Below are 9,284 nucleotides of genomic sequence, written 5' to 3' on the forward strand. Positions count from 1 at the left end.
ATATTATGGGACTAACTGTAGTGTAGAAAAGCAGATCATGAATGGAAAAAAAAAAAGAAAGAAAAGAAAACCAACAGTAAATTCACGATTAAGAATTATAGGATTCCCCCAGTCCCTAGTTCTATTTCTATTTTCCCTTGTTATTCCCCATTCATGTTTGCTCCCAATTCTAGTGTCTCTCCTATGGTACACATGGCTTCTCTTTGTTCTAGGACACTTCTTTCCCACAGTGAAACATAAACTTTGCTGTTTTGAAAATAAGTGTTAGGTCTGATAATAGGAGGCATTTTGCCTTCCAAAATAACCAATGCACAGGTTTTTTGTTTGCTTGTGTTTTCTTATTATTATATGAGAGGCAGGAGGGGCAGAGAGAGAGAGAGGGAGAGAGGGAGAGAAAGAGAATCCCAAGCAGGCTACACACTGTCAACTCAGTGCCTAATAAGGGCTTGGACTCATGAACTGTGAGATCATGACCTGAGACAAAATCAAGAGTGGGACGCTTAACTGACCAAGCCACCCAGGCACCCCACTTGTGTGTCATTTTTAGGTGTGTATTTGCTTCCATATGTTGTTTTTTGTTTGTCCTTTTTCTTTTGCCAGAGAACCAGTAACCATCAGAGATGAAGAAGCATAAAATACTGAAAAATACATCTAGTGAGTTACATTAACTACTATAAATGAACTAAATATTTATCTACTAACTGCAGGTTCATGAATTTGCTTCAACACTTCTCTTTTGTATGCCCACTGATGTAAAACTAATATGCCATAAACTCTTCCAAAACTCTACCATCTTTTTCCCCATCCAAGAATTACCTTAAAAGACCATAGCCTGCATCCAAAAGCCTTGTAAATATCCTTTTATTTCCTTGATTTGAGGCAACACTAAGGTGCTGTTAAATGTTAAAGTTCTGTACTCCTTTATTATTGGAAGTCTAATAAACTTAATTTTGCTTGATGTGCAGTTTTTGTTTCTGGAAAGCCCACAGTCAATAATAACTAAACTAAAACTAATCTCAATGCATTTTGTTTCTCAACCTCAAAAACATCATTTCTACCTAAATCACTAATTTTTTAAAAAAGAAAATGTATAATAAATCCCTTTTTCTGTTTCCTCTGGGTCAGAAAGGATTTACTATTTCTTCTGTCCTTCTACTTTCACATTATCAATAATGGTCACAATCATTGCAATTGTGCATTAATAAAGCCACTCCTGATCCTACTGTATTATTTCTTAACTTATCTCAATGCACAAATTTCTTCCCTCTGCTAGTTTGTACAATAATATAGAAAATAATAAAATATTATATTATGGTAAATTAGTAAATGCCTCACTGCTTTAAAAAAATAAAATTTCTATGTCACCAGAACTAAGAGTATTTGAATAAGCATTGATCTATTTAACTTTATCTCATAAAACCATGTTCTCCAAGCAGTATATATTTTGGTTTTTTTTGTGAATCTTTAGATGATTTACTTGTTCTCAGCCTGGATAGAATCTACATTTCATTTAAAACAGTATTAAAAATTCTCTAAAAAAGACACACCTTATATGAAAATAAAGAAAGTTTGAAAATAAAATTTTGGAGAAAGATGGACCTTGTAAAGGATTAATCAAAAGAAAGTGGATGTTCTACTAATAACAGATAAGGTACATTTTAAGACAAGAAGCATTACCAGAGACAAAGACCAACATTTGATATTAATGAGTCAATCTTCAAGACTATACAATAATTCTAAAAAAAAAAAAAAAAAACAACCAGCAAGCAAGCAAGCAAGCAAGCAAAGGCACATCTGAGTGGCTCAGTCAATTAAGCGGTTAAGCATCCAACTTCAGCTCAGGTCATGATCTCATGGTTTGTGAGTTTCAGGCCCACGTCAGGCTCTCTGTTGTCAAGTTGGCACCTGCTTTGGAATCTGTGTCTCCTGCTCTCTCTTCCCCTCCCCTGCTTACGCTCTGACTCTCTCTCAAAAATAAACATTAAACAAAGACTATACAATAATTCAAAACATGTATTCAAACTATATGAAACAAAAAGGATATAACTGAAAAGATAATTGGAAAATAAGAGGCAACTGCATAATCCTAATAAGACTGTAACAAATATCTCTCAGTAACTGACAAGAAAATCACTCAGGAGAAAAGAGTCAGTAACAACACAGATAACTAAACAACCCAATTAGAACATCCTATTGTTTAGAAATATTATTTCTAAATAATATTTAGAAAGCACTATATCTAATATGTACTAAATACGTATATAATTCAAATACAAACATTTTTGTCATAATGACTAAAATCAACAACACAAGAAACAACAGGTATTGATGAGGATGTGGAGAAAAAGGAACACCCATGCACCATTGGTGGGAATGCAAACTGAAGCATGTACTGTGGAAAACAGTATGGAGGTTCCTGAAAAATTAAAAATAGAACTACCCCCAAATCCATTAATCACTCTACTGGGTATTTACTCCCATACAATGACACTAATTCAAATTGATACATGTACCCCTATGTTCATAGCAGCATTATTTACAACAGACAATTATAGAAGCAGCCTAAGTGTCGAACAATTGATTAATGGACAAAGAAGATGTCTCCACACACACAGTGGAATATTATTCAGACATAAAAAGAATGAAATCTTGCTATTTGCAACAACATGGATGGAACCAGAGAGTATAAAGCTAAATGAAATAAGTCAGTCAGAGAACAGATGTGATTTCGCTCATATGTGGAATTTAAGAAAGAACACAAATGAGTAAAGGGTAGAAAAGAGAGGAAGACAATCAAGAAACAGATTCCTAACTATACAGAACAAACATGGTTACCAGAGGGGCGGTGGGTGGTGAGATGGGTGAAATAAGTGATGGAGGAGTACACTTGTGGTGATGAGCACCAGGTGATGTATGGAATTGTTGAATCACTATATTGTACACCTGAAACTAATATGAGACTGTATGTTAACTAACTGGAATTTAAATAAAAAATTTAAAAAGTAAACATTTTTATAAAAAACGACTATATGCTGGCCAGAAAGCATCAACAAATTCCAAAGGACTGAACATATATAAACAAAATATAAAATTCATCCATTTTTATGAGATAATTATAATTTTTGTATCTTCTTGATGAATTTACATTTTAAATTACAAAGTGACCTTTTTTCCTATGCTAATTTCTTTCCATTTAAAGTCTATCTTTCTTTGCAATAAAGTCAGAGAAGAGCTTTTCATTATCTCACAGACACAAAAAAAGTTAATAACTGTTGACTTGTATTCTCCCAAATGATATGCTGCAGTCCTAATCCCCAGAGCCTGTGAATATAACTTTATTTGGAAATAGTCTTTGCAGATGTGGTCATATTAAGATGAGGTCATACTGGAGTAGAGTAGGTTTGGCCTTACTCCAAAATGACTGATGCCCTTATAAAAAGAGAAGACAGAGACACACAGGAAGAATGTCATGTGATAACAGAAGTAAAAATTGCAGCAATGTGGCCATACACCAAGGAAGGCCAAGGACTGATCACTACTACCAGAAGCTCAGAGGCAAGGAAAGACCCTCTCCTATAGGTTTTGGAGGAAGTATGTCCATATCAACACCTTGATTTCAGACATCCAGCCACTAGAACTGGAGAAAATAAAGGTAATTATTGTTTCAAGTCACTCACCTTGTGGCACTATTTTAAGGTAACCCTAAGTAATAAACACGATATCATTTAACAAATATTTATGATTTTAAAATGGAATAAAAGGCATTTCTGTAGGAACTTTAAAGCTACAGACAAAAATCTATAAATATGATTATTTCAATATAACACAATTAATATTTAATATATTTCTAGAGGTATTGACCAAAGTTCAGAGAAAAGTAAAAGAAACAGATTGAAGGATTAAAATGGAAATAATAAATAAAACATTATTGAGGTTTTGGGGAATATGGCAGAGCAGCATGGAGACTCTCAGCTTTTATCATCCCTGAAATGCAGCTAGATCAGCACCAAACCATTTTGCACACCTAGGAAATTGATCTGAGGATCAACACAACAATGTGCATAACTTGAGCTACAGATCTCAGCAGGTACATGGTATGGAGAGGTGAACTGGGGGAGAGAAAAGTTGCGAAGGGTAGGGAGCTGTTTTTTCCAAGAAAGGACAGAGAAAGGGGAAGGGAGAGAGTGCAGCTCACCGGGAATGTGCAAGAAACACCCCACCCCAGAAAGTGGCTGGAGAGAGAGAGAGTGAAAACATTTACAGGGGACTCGGCAAAAAAACTGTTCCCCAAAGATACTGATGGGGAGAAGGGAGAGGGCTTCAATACCACTAGGATGCTATAAACAGTGGAGTGCAGAGTCCGAAATTCCAGAGCTCAGTGCCTGGCAATGCTTTGGTGAGGAAATAGGGTGAGTCCCCAGGAGCAGGCATCAGGGTCCAAGGAGTCTGTGTGTCACATGGGGAGAAGTGGTTCCCCTGCTTGGAGAACATTTGATAGAGGTCATATGGCCTCCCCACAGGCAAAGATCCCAGAGGACCCCAGAGAGCAGCCACATTTGCTGGTATTGGGACAAAGACACCAGAGCGCAATTAAACCTGGCACCGGTTGTGTGTTGTGATTCATCAAAATCTCGGAACCTCTGCCACTGCATAATTGCATGAACATTTTCTGGGGCAAGCTGGCACCCAGCATTACTCAGAAACAACTTCTGCGTGGGTCCAAGTCACAGGAGTCTCAAAAGTGAGGGGCTTTGAAACACAACCCCATCTGAGATAAAACTCTGGAGAGAAGTGCTACATGGCAGGCAGAAGGCTTAGACACTAACAGGGTAGAGGTGGCGAGTGGATGGAGGCCTGAAACAAAGGAGGGGTGCTAGAGGTCAGGTGCCAGAGACCAAGAGCTGGGCGAAGCCATTTCCACCTTTCCTGAACACGCACATACACGCATACCTGCGTGTGCACCACAAGGTCCACCCCAATAAGCTAAGCAGCGCCACCTAATGAAGAACAGAACCATTACACTAAGCTCTGCCAAACTGCACTCTTGAAGCACATCTCTTGGAAGACCAGCACAAGTCTCACTGCCTGCTTAGCATTTGGACTATAGAGTGTTTCATAGTTTGAGTTTCAGGGGAAACTGTCTACTTTATTCAGGTTTCATTCTGTTCACTGGTTTGTTTATTGGGTTTTTGCTTGCTTGTTTGTTTCTTTGCTTCTGACTTTGTTTAAATTATTTCTTTTTTTGTTCCTTTCTTTTCTTTTTCTTGGACACAGAAAGAGAAACAAAATTTATTTACTTTTTTTAATTAAAAATTATTTTTTAATTATTTTTTTTATTTTTTATTAATTTTTTTATTCTATTTCATTTTCTTTATTTCATTTTAGTCTACTTTGTTATATAAATTTTCATTTTAATTTTTAAATTTTTTCTTGCCTTTTTTAAAATTTTCTTTTCTTTCCCTTTTTTCTCTATTCTATCAAACTGCTTTCAACAAGCAGACCAAAATAAATTTAGGATCTAGCTTCTTTTATTTGATTTTTTTGTTTTGTTTTTAATTTTTTAATTTTAATTTTTTAATTTTAATTTTATTTATATTTTTCTTTCTCTAAAATGACAAAATGAAGGGATTCGCCCCAAAAGAAAGAACAGGAAGAAATGGCAGCCAGGGGCTTATTCAATACAGATAATAAGCAAGATGTCTGAACTAGAATTTACAACCACGATGACAAGAATACTGGCTGGAGTTGAAAAAAGTATAGAATCCCTTTCTGCAGAGAAAAATGAAGTAAAATCTCGTCAGGATGAAATTAAAAATGCTATAACCAATGCAATCTCGAATGAATGCCATGACGGCAGATTGGATGAAGGAGAGCAGTGAATCAGCGATATAGAAGACAAAATTATGGAGAATAATGAAGCGAGAAAAAAAAAGAGGGTAACAAAGGCAAAGAGCATGATACAAGACAGAGAACTCAGTGACTTATTAAAAAGGAATAACATCTGAATTGAAGGAGTCCCAGAAGACGAAGAGAGAGAAAAAGGGGCAGAAGGTTTGTGTGAGCAAATTATAGTGGAAAACTTTGCTAATCTCGGGGAGGACACACACATCAAAATCCAGGAAACACAGAGAACTCCCATTAGATTCAAAAAAAACCAACCATCACCATGACATATCATAGTCAAATTCACAAAATACACAGACAAGGAAAGAATTATTAAAGCAACAAGAGGGGGGAAAGTCCTTAACCTGTAAGGGAAGACAGATAAAGCAGACCTATCAGCAGAAACTTGGCAGGCCAGAAAGGAGTGGCAGAATATATTCAATGTGCTGAATTGGAAAAAATATGCAGCCAAGGATTATTATTTTTTTAATGTTTATTTATTTTTGAGAGGTAGAGACATAGTGAAACCAGGGGAGGGGCAGAGAGATAGGGAGACAGATATCTGAAGCAGGCTCCAGGCTCTGAGCTGTCAGCACAGAGCCTGGCATGGGGTTCGAACCCATGAACTGTGAGATCATGACCTGAGCTGCAGTTGGATGTTTAACCACCTGAGCCACCCAGGCCTCCATATCCAAAGATTCTTTATCCAAAAAGGGTGTCATTCAAAATAGAAAGAGAGATAAAGAGTTTCCCAAACAAAAACTAAGGGTGTTTGTGACTACTAAACCAGTCCTGCAAGACATTTTAAGGGGGACTCTTTGAGTGGAGAAAAGATGAAACAAAACAAAAAAGATCAAAAGTAACAAAAGACTAGAAAGGACCAGAGAACATCACCAGAAATTCCAACTCTACAGGCAACACAATGGCACTAAATTCATATCTTTCAGTACTCACTCTAAATGTCAATGCACTAAATGCTCGAATCAAAAGACATAGGATATCAGAATGGATAAGAAAACAAGACCCATCTATATGCTGCTTACAAGAGATCCATTTTAGACCTAAAGACACCTGCATATTGAAAGTTAGGGGATGGAAAACCATCTATCATGCTAATGGTCATGAAAAGAAAGCTGGAGTTGCCATAGACAACTAGATTTTAAAATAAAGACTGTAACAACAGATGAAGAAGGGCATTATATCATAATTATGGGGTCTATCCAACAATAGGATCTAACAATTCTAAATTGTTATGCCCCCAGTGTGAAGTACCCCAAAATATAAATCAATTAATCACAAACATGAAGAAACCCATTGATAATAATACCATAATAGTAGGTGACTTCAACACCCCACTTACAACAATGGACAGATCTAAGCAGAAACTCAACAAGGAAACAATGTCTTTGAATGACACACTGGACAGGATGGACTTAACAGATATATTCAGAACATTTCATCCTAAAGCAGCAGAATACATATTTTTCTTGACTGCAAATGGATAATTCTCCAGAACAGATCACATACTGGGACACAAATCAGCCCTCACCAAGTACAAAATTCCTAGAAACATATAAACCACCAAAACTGAAATGGGAAGAAATAGAAATTTGAACAGACCCATAACCAGTAAAGAAAGTAAATCAGTAATCAAAAATCTCCCAACAAACAAGCATCCAGGGCCAAATGGCTTTTCAGGGCAATTCTACAAAGCATTCAAAGAAGAGTTACTACCTATTCTTTTGAAGCTATTCCAAAAAATAGAAATGGAAGGAAAACTTCCAAACCCATCTACGAGGCCAGCATTACTTTGATTCCAAAACCAGACAAAGACCCCACTAAAAAGGAGAACTACAGGTCAATATCCATGATGAACATGGATGCAAAAATCTAGCAAACCAGATCCAACAATACATTAAAATAATTATTCATCACAATCAAGTGGAACATATTCCTGGGATGCAGGGCTGGTTTGTATCTGCAAATCAATCAATGTGAGCTTATATTTATTATTATTATATTAATAATTAATATATTATTTTATACAATTATTATTTATATTATATTAATAAAACAAAGGATACAAATGAAAGATATTGATCCTCTCAATAGATGCAGAGAAAGCATTTATCAAAATAGAGTATCCTTTCTTGATAAGAACCCTCAAGAAAGTAGGGATAAAAGGATCATACCTCAAAATCATAAGAGCCATATACAAAAGGCCCACCACTTATATCATCATCAATGGGGAAAAACTGAGGTCAGGAACACAACAGAGATGTCAACTCTCACCACTGTTATTCAGAATAGTGTTGGATGTCCTAGCCTCAGCAATCAGACAGTGCAAAGAAATAAAAGGCACCCAAATCAGCAAGGAGGAAGTCAAATTCACTCGTCACAGTTGAAATGATACTCTATGTGGAAAACCCAAAAGACTGCACCAAAAAACTGCTAGAACTGATACATGAATTCAGGAAAATCACAGGATATAAAACCAATATACAGAAATTGGTTGCATTTCTAAACACTAATAATGAAGCAGCAGAAAGAGAAATCAAGGAATCGACCCCATTTACAACTGCACCAAAAACCATAATATACCTAGGAATAAACCTAACCAAAGAGGTGAAAAATCTATACACTGAAAACTATAGAAAGCTTTTGAAAGAAATTGAGGAAGACACAAAAAAATGGAAAAACATACCATGATCATGGATTGGAAGAACAAATACTGTTAAAATGTCGATACTACCCAAAACAATCTACATATTCAATGCAATCTCTATCAAAATACAACCAACATTCTTGACAGAGCTAGAATAAACAATTCTAAAATTTGTTTTCTAAACCAGAAAAGACCCAGAATAGCCAAAGCAATCCTGAAAAAGAAAAATCTGGAGGCATCACGATTCTAGACTTCAAACTGTATTACAAAGCTGTAATCATCAAGGCAGTATGGCACAAAAACAGACACATATATCAATGGAACAGAATCAAGAACCCAGAAATGGATCCACAAACATATAGCCAACTAATCTTTGATAAAGCAGGACAGAATATCCAATGGGAAAAAGACAGTCTCTTCAGCAAATGGTGCTGGGATAACTGGACAGTGACATGCAGTAGAATGAACCTGGACCACTTTCTTACGCTACACAAAAATAAACTCAAAATGGACACAAGACAAACATAAGACAGGAGGTGATCAAAATTCTAAACAAGAAAACAGGCAACAACCTCTTTGACCTTGGCCACAGCAACTTCTTACTTGACGCGTCCCTGGGGGCAGGGGAAACAAAAGCAAAATGAACTATCAGGACCTTATCAAGATAAAAAGCTTCTGCATGAGGAAGGAAACAATCAGCAAAACTATGAAGCAACCAATGGAATGGGTGAACGTA

The sequence above is a fragment of the Panthera uncia genome, chromosome C2, assembly GCF_023721935.1.
Source record: "Panthera uncia isolate 11264 chromosome C2, Puncia_PCG_1.0, whole genome shotgun sequence".
In the NCBI taxonomy this organism is placed as follows: domain Eukaryota; kingdom Metazoa; phylum Chordata; class Mammalia; order Carnivora; family Felidae; genus Panthera; species Panthera uncia.